This window comes from Portunus trituberculatus, chromosome 41, assembly GCF_017591435.1.
Source record: "Portunus trituberculatus isolate SZX2019 chromosome 41, ASM1759143v1, whole genome shotgun sequence".
Taxonomy (NCBI): Eukaryota; Metazoa; Arthropoda; class Malacostraca; order Decapoda; family Portunidae; genus Portunus; species Portunus trituberculatus.
This window is the reverse complement of record NC_059295.1, coordinates 41,820,942-41,837,538: the sequence shown is the minus strand read 5'-3', so window position 1 is coordinate 41,837,538 and position 16,597 is coordinate 41,820,942. Positions and strand designations below refer to the sequence as shown.

The 16,597-nt window shown below is 38.1% G+C and overlaps 1 protein-coding gene across 4 annotated transcripts in view; it reads left to right on the top strand.

Annotated features, from left to right (window-relative positions):
• Positions 1-16,597, top strand: part of LOC123516455 (receptor-type tyrosine-protein phosphatase C-like) — a 173,339-nt gene that overhangs the window by 118,287 nt on the left and 38,455 nt on the right. The gene's annotated exons all lie outside the window — the stretch shown is intronic.

The following is a 16,597-nucleotide window of genomic DNA, read 5'->3' as shown; positions in this document are numbered from 1 at the left end:
TCCAGTATGTCAATCTTGCTCACCAATTTATACATAGTTATCATGTCTCCTCTTGTTCTTCTCTCTTCTAATGTGGTCAGCCCCAGCTTCCTCAGTCTTTCCTCATAGTCTAACTCCCTGAGTCCTGGTACCATCCTTGTTGCCAGCCTTTGTACCCTTTCTACCTTCTTCACATTTTTCTTCATATGCAGTGACCAGACACATGCTGCATATTCTAGCTGGGGTCTTATTAAGGTACATAATATCTTCTTCATCATTCCTTCATCTAGGTAGTGGAATGCAAGGCCAATATTTTGAAGCATGTTGTATGTTTTCCAAAAAATCTTGTTAATGTGTTTCTCCGGTGACAAAGTGTTTTGCACGGTTACTCCTAAGTCTTTCTCCTCATTGGTCTCTTTAATTTTCTCATCACCCAGCCTGTAATCCCAGTTTGGTCTGTATCTACTTCTTCCCATTTTCATAACATGGGTCTTGTCTATATTAAATTCCATCTGCCACTCCTTACTCCACTCATATATTTTATCAAGATCTTCCTGTAACTTGTTACAATCTTCCACATTCTTTACTCTCCTCATAATTTTAGTATCGTCCGCAAACATGTTCATATAACTGTCAATTCCTACTGGCATATCATTAACATAAATCAAAAACATGATGGGACCCAGCACTGACCCTTGTGGAACTCCACTGGTTACCTTCTTCCACTCGGACTTCCTTCCTCTCACCACTGTTCTCATTTCTCTTCCCATTAAGTAATTTTCCATCCATTTTGCTAGTTTATCATTTACTCCTCCAATCATCTTTAGTTTCCACATCAGTCTATTGTGTGGTACTTTATCAAAGGCCTTTCTCAAGTCCAGGTAGATAGCATCCACCCATCCCTCTCTATGTTGTAGTATGTCAGTCACTCTTGAATAAAAACATAATAAATTGGATACACACGATCTTCCTTTTCTGAAACCAAACTGCCTTTCACTCAGAATGTTTTCACTTTCTAGATACTCACTCCACTTAGCTTTAATTACTTCTTCACATACCTTGCACAATATACTAGTCAACGATACTGGTCTATAATTTAGCGGTTCCATTCTACTACCATTCTTATATATAGGCACAATGTCAGCTCTTTTCCACTCTTTCGGGACTAATCCTGTTCGTATGGAGGTTTCCACAATATCAAATATGGGGTTCAACAATTGATCCTTACATTCATTTAGCAACCTCCCAGATATGCCATCAGGCCCCATTGATTTATTAATATCCAGATTGCTTATAATTTTCCTTACATCTTCCTTAGTAACCATGATGTCCTGCATTTGCTTTATTTCCGTAGGCCTTCCTCCCATAAAATGCTCCTCCTTTGTAAACACTTTGCAAAAGTTGTCGTTCAAAATTTCAGCTATATCTCCAGCATCTTCATATACTTCTTCCTGTTTTTACCTTTTCTATTGCCTCCCTTTTATTTAGTTTTCCATTTATGAATTTGTAAAACATTTTGGGTCACTATCACAGTTTTCCACCACCCTCTGTTCATATTCCTTCTGTGCTGTTCTCCTTACTTCAACATATCTATTCCTTGCTGTTTTGTAGACTTCTCTTGATAATACATCACTGTTTTCTTAAGTTTCTTCCATGCCTTTTCTTTGTTCTTTTTTGCTTCTTCACAACTTCTATTAAACCACTGTTTATTATTTAAAGTCCCCTTCCTGTAATATGGCACAAACTTTTTCACAGCAGAGTTATATAAATCCATAAATTTATCGTACTTCAGTTGCATATCTCTTTCCTGGTATACCACGGACCAGTCAATTTCATTAAAGAACTCCCTTATATGGTTATAATTTGCCATAGTATAATTTAATTTTTCCTCCCTGCATTCTACAATCTTATTCATGCTTAATTCTGTATCCAGCTCAAAACTTAGGACATCATGATTTCCCCAAGGGACTTTCATGTTCAATTTCCTCTTTTAGAGAGATTCCCCTAGTAAATACCAAATCCAACCTTGCTGCAACATCTTGTCCCCTGCACCTTGTTGGTGATCTCACCCACTGTGCCATCAAGTTGTTTGTTGCTACCTTTAACAATTCTTCTGCCCACTCACCACTTTGTAGTCTTCCCACACTATTTCTTTGCAATTAAAGTCTCCAACTATCATCACTCTATCCTTTCTGTTGAGTTCTTGCTTCATTCTATCTAGAGTATTTCTCATCAACATTTGGTACTGTTCATATTCCCAAGCACTGGTTCTGGGTGGTATGTATACTGTTATAATATTAATGTCCCTCTTGCCATCTGTTATAAGCATACTTATCACTTCCTCATTTCTCTTACTATAGTTCACCTCCTTCACTATCAGATCTTCCTTAGTAAGAACCATTATACCACCACCTCCTTTATTTTTCTATCATTTCTCCATACTTTGTAGTGTTTTACAACAAACCAGTCTAGCTTTATTTCGGGCCTTAGCTTTGTTTCCACTACACACATTATGTCCGGTTTGTTATTTCTTAGGTAATCCATACATTCTAGCCTCTTAGACAGAAATCCATCTATGTTCATGTAAGTCACTTTTATTCCATTCCTAGTCTCGTTCTTCCATGTAATGCCTATTCCGTCTGTTTTATCCACCACTTCTTTAGCCTCCCATTTCTTATGTAAATTGTTTTGGTTTCTCTGTGTGTGTGTGTGTGTGTGTGTGTGTGTGTGTGTGTGTGTGTGTATTTACCTAATTGTATTTACCTAATTGTAACATACGGAAAAGAGCTATGCTCGTGTTGTCCCGTCTCCATATCTATTAATGTCCAGCTTTTTCTTAAAATCATGAATATTCCTTGCGTTGACCACTTCCACGTCTAAACTATTCCATGCTTCCACCCTTCTATGAGGGAAGCTATATTTTTCACATCTCTCCTATAAGTGGCCATTTTAGTTTTTCCCATGCCCTCTCGACATTCTTCCATTCCACATACACAGATCTTCCCTATCCATTTTTCCATGCCAATCATCACTCTGTATATTGCTATCAGGTCTCCCCTTTCTCTTCTGTTTTCCAGGGTTGGAAGTTGCATTCTTTTCAGTCTGTCTTCATAAGTCAAATCTCTTAAGTCAGGCACCATTTTGTTGCAGCCCTCTGTACTTTCTCTAGTTTCCTTATGTGTTTCTTTAAGTTCGAGCCCACTGTATTGTTGCATATTCAAGCCTCGGTCTTATCATTGCAGTAATTATTTTCTTCATCATTTCTTCATCTAGATATACGAACGCCACTCTTATGTTCCTCAATAAGTTCAATACTTCTCCAATTATTTTGTTTATATGTCTCTCTGGCGATAGGTCATTGGTAATTGTCACCCCAAGGTCTTTTTCTTCATGACTGGTTTTATGTCTTCATTTCCTATCTTGTACATACTCCTGATTCTTCTTTCACTCTTGCCAAACTCTATTTTCTTGCATTTTGTCGTGTTGAACTCCATTTGCCATGTACAGCTCCATTTCCATATTCTGTCCAAGTCTTCCTGGAGTAGTTCGCAATCTTTGTCACATCTCACTTTTCTTAACAATTTTGCATCGTCTGCAAATAGGCTCACATAACTGGACACCCCATCCACCATGTCATTTATGTAGACTGCGAACATTACTGGTGCCAACACTGATCCCTGTGGAACTCCACTCTCCACCAATCCCCATTCTGATGGTCTGTCCTTAATTATTGTTCTCATTTCTCTTCCTACCAAAAGTCTTCCATCCATTTTAGTAAACTGCCATGCACTCCTCCTACCATTTCAAGTTTCCAGATCAGTCTCTGGTGTGGTACCTTATCAAAGGCCTTTTTTAAATCCAGATATATTCCATCAGCCCAACCATCTCTTTCCTGTATTACATCTATCACCCTCGAATAGTAACATATCAGGTTTGTCGTGCATGAACGCCCTTTTCTAAAACCAAATTGACACTCACAAAGTATGTCATTTTTCTCCAAGAAGTCTGTCCATCTAGTCTTCACCACCCTCTCACACATCTTAGCTACCACACTTGTAAGTGACACTGGTCTATAGTTCAATGGGTCTCTCTTGTTACCTGATTTATAGATTGGGACAATGTTAGCTCTTTTCCAGTCTTGGGGCACTACACCTTCCCTTAATGAGGCATCAATTACTTCACAAACTTTTTCTGCCAATTGCTCCTGCATTCTCTTAAAATCCATCCTGATACCCCATCAGGTCCCACAGCTTTTCTCACTTCTAAACTCCCCATCATGTTCTTGATCTCCTCCACAGTTACTTGAAACTCCTTCATAATCCCTTTCTGTTCCATTACCAGTGGTTTGTCAAAAGCAGTCTCCTTTGTGAATACCTTCCGAAAGCATCCATTCATAGCCTCTGCCATTTCCTGGGATCTTCACTGCATACTCCATTTACTTCTAAACTTTCAATACTTTCTCTATTTTTGATGTTGTTGTTCACATGTCTGTAAAAAGCCTTGGTTGGTCTTTACATTTATCAATTATATCCTTTTCTTGTTTCTTTCTTTCTTCTCTTCTAATCAACACATATTCATTTCTTGCTCTTTTGTAACTTTCCCACTGCTTAATCCGTCTTTTCCTTCTCCACCTCTTCCATGCATCCTCTTTTCTTGTTCTAGCCTTTTCACATCTATCGTTAAACCAGTCCTGCTTTCCAACTTCTCTATGTTGTCTTATTGGTACAAATTTTTCTCACCTTCTTTGTATATTTTTATAAATTCCTTCCACTTTTCATTTGCTCCTTAGCACTCTTGAATTTCATCCAATTTGTCTCTTGAAAGAATTTCTTTAGGTTTCCAAAATCTGTCTTGGCATAATTCCATCTTCCCACTTTATATTCTTCATTTCTTCTAGATTTCTCTTCATCTATCACCTTGAACTCCAAAACTGCATGATCACTCTTTGCTAAAGGGCACTCCACCCTCATCTCCTCAATGACCATTGGCTCTGTACTAAAGACCAAGTCCAGTCTTGACGATGCTCCCTCTCCTCCAAACCTAGTATCTTCTTTGACCCACTGAGTTAACACATTTTCCATTGCCAGTGTCAATAGTGTATTTCCCCATGTTGTCTCTGATCCTTCCATTGACCAGTCCTCCCAACACACCTCTTTACAATTAAAATCTCCCATCATTATAGTTCGTTCACAGCCACCCAACATTTCTTCCAGACATGTTCCTGTATCACTTATCATTTCTTCATATTCCTGTACTGACCATGCATTTGTCTTAGGTGGTACGTACACCACTATGTAGTGCCTCTTTTTCCTTCATTAGTTTCTGCTCTGATCTTTAGCACTTCTGCCTTTCCCATACCTTTTTTCACTTGATCCACCTTTATATCTTTTTTAACCAGCAACATCACTCCTCCTCCCATCTTACCTACTCTATTTCTTTTCCAAACGTTATATTTCCTTCTCCAACCTTCATCAGGTCTTCTCCTCTCTCAGTTTTGTTTCAGTAAGACCCACAATATCTGGGTTCTTGTCCCTCAAGTAATCGTTGAGTTCTAAAATCCCCGATATCACTCCATTTATGTTGGAATACATTACATTTCGCTCATATGTAAGTTTCTTTAGTCCTTTCTTGCTGTACTTTTCTGGGTTATGAACCACTTCCTCAGTCTCATATCCAAGATTCTCCAGAAAAACTCTTTCTTCTCTCTTCTGTCCTCTCTTCATTTTTTCAAAGCCTCCTTTCTCAACTCATTTAACATTTCTCTTTCCTTTTCACCGAGATCTCTTCTCAACCAAATCTTCCTTGTTGTTTCCTGCTGGGCTAGCCTCCATGACTTCTCCACCAATTCATCTACATCCTTTTGTGACTTAAGTTTGATTCTTATTGGCCTCATACCTTCTCTTGTGAACTTTCCAATTCTATGGAAGTCCTCTATTTCTTGTACTAGGTCTTTTCCTCCTCTTGCACCACATTAATGATATTATTTATCACCTTTTTATGTTTTTCTCTCTCCATTTTACTCGGTGTCTTATCCTCCTCCACACCAAATATCACCACACATCTCTTTTTGTCTACAGTTTCCCTCACCAATGTCTCATTTGACTTAATAACCTTCACCACTTTCTCAGCTATCTTCTCTTCTATGATCTGTTGATCTATAATTTCAGCAAGGCCCAAAGTTTTCTCCCTGACTCTTTGATTTCCTTTTCCAGACTTGCAACTTTGTAATTTACCTCCTTTCTTTCCACTTCCTGACTTTTTTCCATTCAGCCTGCTTCTCCATCACTTTTCCTAGAGATTCTCCACATTTTTCGCAATTCACTTTAATTAGCTTAACTTCCTCTTTCAGTGCTGCATTTTCCTTCTTCATATCGGCACAGTCTCTCTTTACATTGTCATAACTCGTTTCCAGGCCCTCATACTTTTCAAACAGTTTTCAATTTTACCTTCTAACTCCAGAATTTTCTTCACATAAGCGCTCTTCTCCATTATTCCTTGAAACCCTGTGAAGTCTGATTCCTCTTTCGAGTTCACGGCCGCCATGTTGCGCAGACGTAAACAAACCAGCTGATGGCTCAAACGCAGGCTACAGTTTATATTTACCTTCACTGGACATTATTTTGCTAATCAACAGTTAACATGACTATATGGAGACGGGACAAACATTACCAGCTCCTTTCCCACCTTGGTTACTCTTAGGTAACTGTAGAATTATAGATGATTGCTCTGGAGCTCAGCGACCACCTCCGCCATCGACGATGTCCCGTGTGTGTGTGTGTGTGTGTGTGTGTGTGTGTGTGTGTGTGTGTGTGTGTGTGTGTATTTACCTAGTTGTTGTAGTTTTACAGGGCCTGGGCTTTATGCTCGTGTGGCCCTGTCTCCATATCTACACTTATCCAATCTTACTTTAAAAGTGTGCACACTCGTTGCAGACACTACTTCTTCATCTAAACTGTTCCACGTCTCAATACATCTCTGCGGGAAACTATATTTTTAATATCTCTCAGACATCTTCCTTTCTCAGCTTTTTACTATGCGATCTTGTGCTTCGGATGTCATATTCTTCTCTCAAGATCAGTTTCTCATTATCCACTTGGTCCATTCCGTTGATCAATTTATAGACTTGTATCAGGTCTCCTCTCTCCTTCTTTGTTCCAAGGTTGGTAGATCCATAGCCTTTAGTCTCTCCTCATATGTCATCCCTTCAAGTTCTGGGACCATTCTTGTAGCCATTTTTTGTAGCCTCTCCAATTTTCTTATGTGTTTCTTTTTATGAGGGGTCCACACTACTCCTGCATATTCCAATCTAGGTCTTATTATAGTATTTATCAATTTCTTCATCATTTCTTTGTCCATGTAGTGAAATGCTACTCCAATATTCCTCAGCAAATTATATGTTTCTCTAAAAATTCTATCAATATGGCTTACTGGTTGATTGTTTTCTTCCATCGTCACTCCTAAGTCCTTTTCCTTTTGACTTTCTCCAGTTCTACACCATCTCCCATCTTATAGATTCCCACAGGTCGTCTTTCACTCTTTCCCATTTCCATGACATGGCTTTTGTTCACATTGAATTCCATTTCCCACCACTCCATTCCCAGATCTTATTTAGGTCTTCTTGCAGTATTTCACAATCCTCCTTTTGCTTTATAACTCTGCACAGTTTCGTATCATCCGCAAACAAATTTATGTAGCTGTTCACTCCTTCTGGCATGTCGTTAATATAAATGAGGAAAAGTATTGGTGCCAATACTGACCCCTGTGGCACTCCGCTTTCTACTGCTCTCCACTTGGACTTCATATCTTTAACTACCGTCCTTATTTCTCTCCCCCTCAAATAATTTTCTATCCATCTCAATGTGCTTCCTTTTAAGCCACCCTTCTCCTCTAACTTCCACAGTAATCTTGCGTGTGGCACTTTGTCAAACGCCTTTTTTAAATCCAAATAGATGCAGTCAACCCATCCTCTCTCTCTTGTACTCTATCAACTATTCTAGAATAGAAACTCAATAAATTAGTTACACAAGACCGTCCTTTTCTAAAACCAAATTGGCTATTTGATATTAATTTGTTGTCTTCAAGGAACTCGATCCATTGTTTCTTTATTATTCTTTCACACATCTTGCATATTACACTAGTTAGTGATACCGGTCTGTAATTTAAAGGTTCTTCTTTCCTTCCACTCTTATATATGGGAACCACCTCAGCTCTTTTCCATTCTACTGGCACTGTTCCATTTTCTATTGAGCATTTTATGATGTTGTATATAGGACTTGCTAGTTCTTCCCTACATTCTTTCAGTATTCTGCCTGAGACTTCATCCGGTCCCATTGCCTTCTCTTCATCCAGTTCCTTCATTAACTCTTTTATTTCAAGCTTGGTTACTTTAATCTCTTTCATATAGATTGTCTCTCTATTACCCTGTGGCCTCTCAAATTTGGATTCTTTAGTAAAGACCTCCTGGAATTTTTATTTAATAGTTCTGCCATACTTTTGGGTCTTCCACCATCCGTTCTCTCCTTTTAACCTTTCTATTGTTTCTTTTTGCCTAATTTTTCCATTTATGAATCTATAGAACAATTTTGGTTGCTCCTTACATTTTTCGACAATATCTTTTTCAAGTTCTTTTCCTCTTCCTTCCTCACCTTAACATATTCATTTCTCGCTGCCTTGAAGTTTTCCTTGTTTGTTTGATTCCTATTTCTCCTCCACCTTTTCCATGCTCCATCTCTTTTCTCCTTTGCCCTAGCACACCTTGCATTAAACCAATCTTTCTTTCCTTCTTCTTTTGGTCTATATTTTGGGACATATTCCTGACTCCTGTTTTGTATATTTCCAAAAATAAGTTATATTTGTCTTGCATTGTCTCTGAGTTTTCCATCTCCTCCCAGTCTACGTTTTAAAATAGTTCTTGAGATTCTCAATATCAGCCTTTCTGTAATTTAATCGGTCTCCTTTGTATGAATCGTCTCTATCTTCCTTTCCTTCTTCTATATCTATTTCTAATATTGCATGGTCACTCTTTCCCAATGGGCACTTATATCTTATATCGTCATTCATTTGTATACCCCTTGTAAAACTAGGTCCAATCTTGCCGGCTCGTTGTTTCCTCTGAATCTTGTGCATTCCTTTACTCTCTGGTCCATCATATTGTCTATCATTAGGTTTAAGAATCTTTCTCCCTAGGCTTCTTCCCCCATACCACTTTCATAATTTTCCCAGTCCACTTCTTTACAGTTGAAATCTCCTACTAATATCACTTTTCTCCTTTCTTTAATGATTCTCATTAGACTCTTTATTGTGTCATCTATCATGTCTTTATATTCTTGATTGGTCCATGAATTTGTTTTGGTGGCACATATGTTACAATGATTGTTATCTCTTTTTATTAATATGCATCTTAATATACAATACTTCTGCTTTTCCTTCCCACATTCCACTTGATTGATCACTATCTCCTTCCTTAACATTATCATGACTCCTCCTCCTCTTTTACCCACTCTGTCTCTTCTCCATACATTATACCTATCATCCAAGACTATTTTGATTTCCTCATTTAGTTTTGTTTCAGCCAGGCATACAATATCTGGTTATTCTTTCCTTATGTAATCTCTTAATTCTAATTTACTTGATAAAACCCGTCTATGTTCGTATACATCATTTTTAGTCTTTTGCCTTTATCATTTTAGTTAAACTTGTTCCACTTTTTCTCTTCCTTCTCGTTTATATACCATTTCCTTATCCTGTCTCCTAGAATTCTCCAAAAAAATGCCTTTTTCTCCTCTTCTGACCTTTCATTATTCTTTTCCTTACTGCTGCTGCCAGTTCATTGTATCTCTTCCTTTCTTCCTCATTTCTATTTTTCTTTATATAGATATCCTTGCAGCCTTCTGTTTCTCTAAGTTTTGTTGTTCTATATAATATTTCTTCTGTTGCTGCTTGTGATTTTAGTAATATTTTAATTGGTCTCGTTTTTCCTTCTTGATATGGTCCCATTCTGTTTATTTCTTCTACTTCCTCTTCCAAGTTCTGCCTATCTTCGTCATTAAGATTCTTCAGTAGGTCTTTGACTGATTTCATTTCTTCTTTTCTCTTTTTGGTCTATATTTTATATTTTTTTCTTTTATTCCAAATACGACTACACTCTTCTTTTTTTCTGCAATTTCTCTAACTAGATTTTCTTTTGTCTTGAGGACTCCTATCATTTTGTTTGTCATATTTTCTTCTTTTTCTTTAAGTTGTTCTTGAATCACCTCCTGAAAATCGGCCTTATCTTTCTTATCTTGGACTCTCCATGCTTGTACTTCTTTTTTAATCACGTTCTGTACTCTTTCCTCTTCCTTGTTTACTAGATCTTTCAGCTTCTCCTTTTCTTTCTCGGCTTTACCGAGTCCTTCTTCCATCTGCTTCTTGTAGTTAGCTACTTCCTTGTTTAGTTCTTCGTTTTCCGCTCTTAGCCTAGCTTCATTTTCTTCCACTTTTCTTATCCTTTCTCGCAGTCTTATAAACTCCATTTCCTGTTCTTTATTCTCTTTCATTTCCATCTTCTCCTTTATCAGTTTATCTAGTTTACATTCAATATTTGACACTCTCTTAAGTAGTGAAGTTGTCGTTGTATCGAACCCTTCGAATACGCGTTCTCCCTCACCGACATAGTCATCATCAGCCCCTTCTCTATTTTCATGTCTGCACTTGGATGGAATATCTTTTTCACTCATTATTCTTTAATAATTGATTTCATGAAAATTATTTGAGGGGGAGAGAAATAAGGATGGTAGTCAAAGATATGAAGTCCAAGTGGAGAACAGTAGAAAGTGGAGTGCCACAGGGGTCAGTATTGGCGCCAATACTTTTTTCATGTATATATAAAGGACATGGCAGAAGGAGTGAACAGCTATGTAAATCTGTTTGCGGATGATGCAAAGCTGTGCAGAGTTATAAAGCAAAAAGAGGATTGTGAAATACTGCAGGAAGACCTAAATAAGATCTGGGAATGGAGTAAAAAGTGGGAAATGGAATCCAATGTGGACAAAAGCCATGTCATGGAAATGAGAAAGAGTGAAAGATGACCAGTGGGAATCTATTTGATGGGAGATGGAGTAGAAATGAAGAAAGTAAAATAGGAAAAGGACTTGGGAGTGACGATGGAAGAAAACAATCAACCGGTGGCGATGGAAGAAAACAATTAACCGGTAAGCCATATTCATAGAATTTTCAGATATTTAATTTGCTAAGGAATATTGGATTAGCATTTCACTACATGGACAAAGAAATGATGAATAAATTGATAAGTATTATAAGACCCAGATTGGAATATGCAGGAATTGTGTGGACCCCCATAAAAAGAAACACAAGGAATTTGGAGGGACTACAAAAAATGGCTACAAGAATGGTTCCAGAATTTGAAGGGATGACATATGAGGAGAGACTAAAGTCTATGGATCTACCAACCCTGGAACAGAGAAGAGAGAGAGGGGATCTGATACAAGTTTATATTGATTAACAGAATGGATCAAGTAGATAATGACAAACTGATCCTGAGAAAAGAATATGACATTTGAAGCACAAGATCGCTTAGTAAAAAATTGAGGAAGGGAAGATGTGTGAGAGATGTTAAAAAATATAGTTTCCCGCAAAGAAGTGTTGAGACTTGGAACAGTTTGAATGAGGAAGTGGTGTCAGGAAAGAGTGCATAGTTTTAAAGAAAAAATAGGATAAATGTAGATATGAAGATGGGGCCACACGAGCGTAAAGCCCAGGTCCTGTAAAACTACAACTAGGTAAACACACACACACACACACACACACACACACACACACACACACATACACACACACACACACACATAGCGCAGCTATCAAGCAGGACACACGCATCTGAGCAGCTCGCAGACTCTACTATAAAAAAGGAGTTGGAGACTGGCCTAGACGTATGTACAGGGGGAGAGGGGGCCATAGATTCTCTTATCTCCAAATTAAATAAGTGTTAGATCACAGACAGATTTACTAAGTCTTTTCTGATCGCACTGATGTTGTCTTCAGCAAAGATTGGGAAGTCATGCGTGCATTCTGGCCATACTTTATTGCACGCTAAGTTCATGGTACACGTCTTCACTTCGTCCCAAGATGACTTGATGTTATCTAACTCTTGATGTTATCACTTCCACCATTCACTGATAGTGGACTTGCCAGGCCCATCTGTGCCCTTTATCAGTTGCTGCATGGTTTGCCGCTGGTAGTAGGCTTTAAGTATTTGCCATAATTATTATGAATGTATTTGTGCTTACAATAGACCCTTTAATATTCCATTACATTAATATTCCATCTAATTAGTAATGCATGTCAGTAATATGTAATGCAGTAAAAAAAAGTGGGGTACGGGAAGAGATAAGAGGCTTCAAGGGTGGTCAAATTAAAGTCAGTACTCATCATTCTTGACGTCATCACCCCTGCTCCCCCGCGCTGGGCCCTCTCGGATGACATGAGTGGATACTGTATCTGTGAATTTTTCTTACCGTATATTGAATCGAGGGTAGTAATTTTCAAATACCATAACTGTGAATTTACCAGATAAAGAACCACCGTATAATGAGGACTTACTGTATATATATATATATATATATATATATATATATATATATATATATATATATATGTATATATATATATATGTGTGTGTGTGTGTGTGTGTGTGTGTGTGTGTGTGTGTGTGTGTGTGTGTGTGTGTGTATTTACCTAATTGTAACATACGGAAAAGAGCTATGCTCGTGTTGTCCCGTCTCCATATCTATTAATGTCCAGCTTTTTCTTAAAATCATGAATATTCCTTGCGTTGACCACTTCCACGTCTAAACTATTCCATGCTTCCACCCTTCTATGAGGGAAGCTATATTTTTCACATCTCTCCTATAAGTGGCCATTTTAGTTTTTTCCCATGCCCTCTCGACATTCTTTCATTCCACATACACAGATCTTCCCTATCCATTTTTCCATGCCAATCATCACTCTGTATATTGCTATCAGGTCTCCCTTTCTCTTCTGTTTTCCAGGGTCGGAAGTTGCATTCTTTTCAGTCTGTCTTCATAAGTCAAATCTCTTAAGTCAGGCACCATTTTTGTTGCAGCCCTCTGTACTTTCTCTAGTTTCCTTATGTGTTTCTTTAAGTTCGAGCCCACTGTATTGTTGCATATTCAAGCCTCGGTCTTATCATTGCAGTAATTATTTTCTTCATCATTTCTTCATCTAAATATATGAATGCCACTCTTATGTTCCTCAATAAGTTCAATACTTCTCCAATTATTTTGTTTATATGTCTCTCTGGCGATAGGTCATTGGTAATTGTCACCCCAAGGTCTTTTTCTTCATGACTGGTTTTTATGTCTTCATTTCCCATCTTGTACATACTCCTGATTCTTCTTTCACTCTTGCCAAACTCTATTTTCTTGCATTTTGTCGTGTTGAACTCCATTTGCCATGTACAGCTCCATTTCCATATTCTGTCCAAGTCTTCCTGGAGTAGTTCGCAATCTTTGTCACATCTCACTTTTCTTAACAATTTTGCATCGTCTGCAAATAGGCTCACATAACTGGACACCCCATCCACCATGTCATTTATGTAGACCGCGAACATTACTGGTGCCAACACTGATCCCTGTGGAACTCCACTCTCCACCAAGCCCCATTCTGATGGTCTGTCCTTAATTATTGTTCTCATTTCTCTTCCTACCAAAAGTCTTCCATCCATTTTAGTAAACTGCCATGCACTCCTCCTACCATTTCAAGTTTCCAGATCAGTCTCCGGTGTGGTACCTTATCAAAGGCCTTTTTTAAATCCAGATATATTCCATCAGCCCAACCATCTCTTTCCTGTATTACATCTATCACCCTCGAATAGTAACATATCAGGTTTGTCGTGCATGAACGCCCTTTTCTAAAACCAAATTGACACTCACAAAGTATGTCATTTTTCTCCAAGAAGTCTGTCCATCTATTCTTCACCACCCTCTCACACATCTTAGCTACCACACTTGTAAGTGACACTGGTCTATAGTTCAATGGGTCTCTCTTGTTACCTGATTTATAGATTGGGACAATGTTAGCTCTTTTCCAGTCTTGGGGCACTACACCTTCCCTTAATGAGGCATCAATTACTTCACAAACTTTTTCTGTCAGTTGCTCCCTGCATTCTCTTAAAATCCATCCTGATACCCCATCAGGTCCCACAGCTTTTCTCACTTCTAAACTCCCCATCATATTCTTGATCTCCTCCACAGTTACTTGAAACTCCTTCATAATCCCTTTCTGTTCCATTACCAGTGTGTGTGTGTGTGTGTATACAGTGGTACCTTGAGATACGAAATGAATTCATTCTGGAGTGGCTTTCATATCTTGATTTTTTTGTATAATGAGTCGCATTTTATATGTAAATTGCCTAATTCGTTCCAAGCTCTACAAAAACACCACATTAGATTTTATAAGGGTAAAACCAGAATGAAATAAGAGCCAAATACATTTGAATCATTCATTATACCTAACCTAACTGATAATACCTGTAAATGAAGGAGATATTAGAGCATAATGCAGTAACAAATGAAAAATAATACAGGTTGAACCTTCCAAATCCGGCAACCACCGGACCTAAGACTTGCCGGACCATGGAAAATTCCGAACTATAGATGGTCCCTAAAACATCCTCTATATACTTACCGTGCATTATACAAGTGTAGCTGTAACATTGTTTTGATATATTATAGTTGTACATGTACATGTCTCGTTTTGAATTTTTGTAACCATCCCTGAGAATATTCACAATCATGTTGTAAATCAAGTTCAGCATAGAAAATTTTTGCCTGCGCCATTATCATCTCCCCAGACACAGGGACGTCACCGGCGCGCCGAAGCTTAAACTACTATGAGAGCACTGTCTAAATCATTGCTTTTACCCTCCCTAAGTGTTCTACGAACCTCCATGTTCTTCTTGCTCTCACACTCACTGTAAAACTTGAGAAGTTGATTCTTCTGGTTTTTTATATCATAGACAGTTGATGAGCCAATGTTGTACTGTTGGCATAGGCTCCGCACTGAAACACCTTCATCTAGCTTCCTCAATAGGTCCACTTTCTGTTGCACTGATATTGTCATATGTTTGCACTTTTTTTTTGGTTCGCACACAACACTATCACTTCCTAGTCGCTTGGAAGCCATGTTTACGGGCAAATATTACAGAAAAAAATGTTTATGCATCGGGGGGGTGGTGCTTGCAATGAGCGGCAGCGTGGTACTGATCCAAATTTGACCCAGAATCCAAATTACTCTGGCCAATTAAAAAATTCCGGCAAACAAAAATTTTGCCGGATTACAGGTGTTGCCAGATGAAAGAATACCAGATTAAGGAGGTTCAACCTGTAATACAAAAATTATACGAAAATGTGGAACCTTGCCTTTCGAATGAGGTGATGTCCGAAAGCGAAAGTGAGTGTGAGAGCAAGAAGAACATGGAGGTTCGTAGAACACTTAGGGAGGGTAAAAGCAATGATTTAGACAGTGCTCTCATAGTAGTTTAAGCTTCGGCGCGCTGGTGACGTCCCTGTGTCTGGGGAGATGATAATGGCGCAGGCAAAAATTTTCTATGCTGAACTTGATTTACAACATGATTGTGAATATTCTCAGGGATGGTTACAAAAAGTAACACTTAAAATTATTACTGTGTTTTATGGCTTACAAGACGCACTTTTTTCCTAAAAAATACCCTGAACAATACTAGTGCGTCTTCCAAGATGAATGTTGTATTGTAAGGCAACACCCAACAAGTGAGCTTGGATACTTGACTGATAGCAACCTGGATTTGTATGTTGAGTCATTACATTATGATATTAGCTTAAGTACTGTTTAATTCAGCCTTTTATATTATGTAAACTCAGTACTTAGCTGTTACAAGTATTTCCAATACCATAATCCTTCCTGCAGCCTACTCAGCGTGTAGCTCCCTTGTCTCATAGCAAAACACATACGTACATGCACATGAACGCACACACATGCCAGGTGCCTTTATACTTTTATTAATAGAACATCCAAGTGGCTTACTCATTCAAGCAAGAGTCAAAACTCCACTTGAGAATTATATTCACAATGATAAAGCCTGTGAAGCATGATTGGAAAATGAAATGAATACGAACTGCAGCACTGACACGTTTGGTTTCAGCGATTGGACAGGTGATTCCGTAATGTAAATACGTCCAATACATGCCGTCGCCTGCCATTAAAACAAGAAGAGATGGACTGTTTTATTGTGTATACGTATTTACCTATGGTGTTTTTATTGATATAGTTTTAAATTTGTAGCGAGTGCTCCAGCAAACTTGTAATAAGTGCTGAAACAATAGTGTCTTGCAGACTCCTTGCTTCTTATGTTTTTGTGTTCAGTGGTCGAGTATATGGTGAATGTTTTTGTATGAGAATGACTTTTTTTTTCTTAGAAATTTCTTTCAAATATTAGGGTGTCTTCCAAGATCCAGTGTTTTGCAAGCCGTAAAATATGGTATTTAATTTTTTTTTTCAGCTTTTAAATGGCGAGAATTTTAAAATTTTCTGCACGCAGGAATTTCAAGTTTCGTTTTGT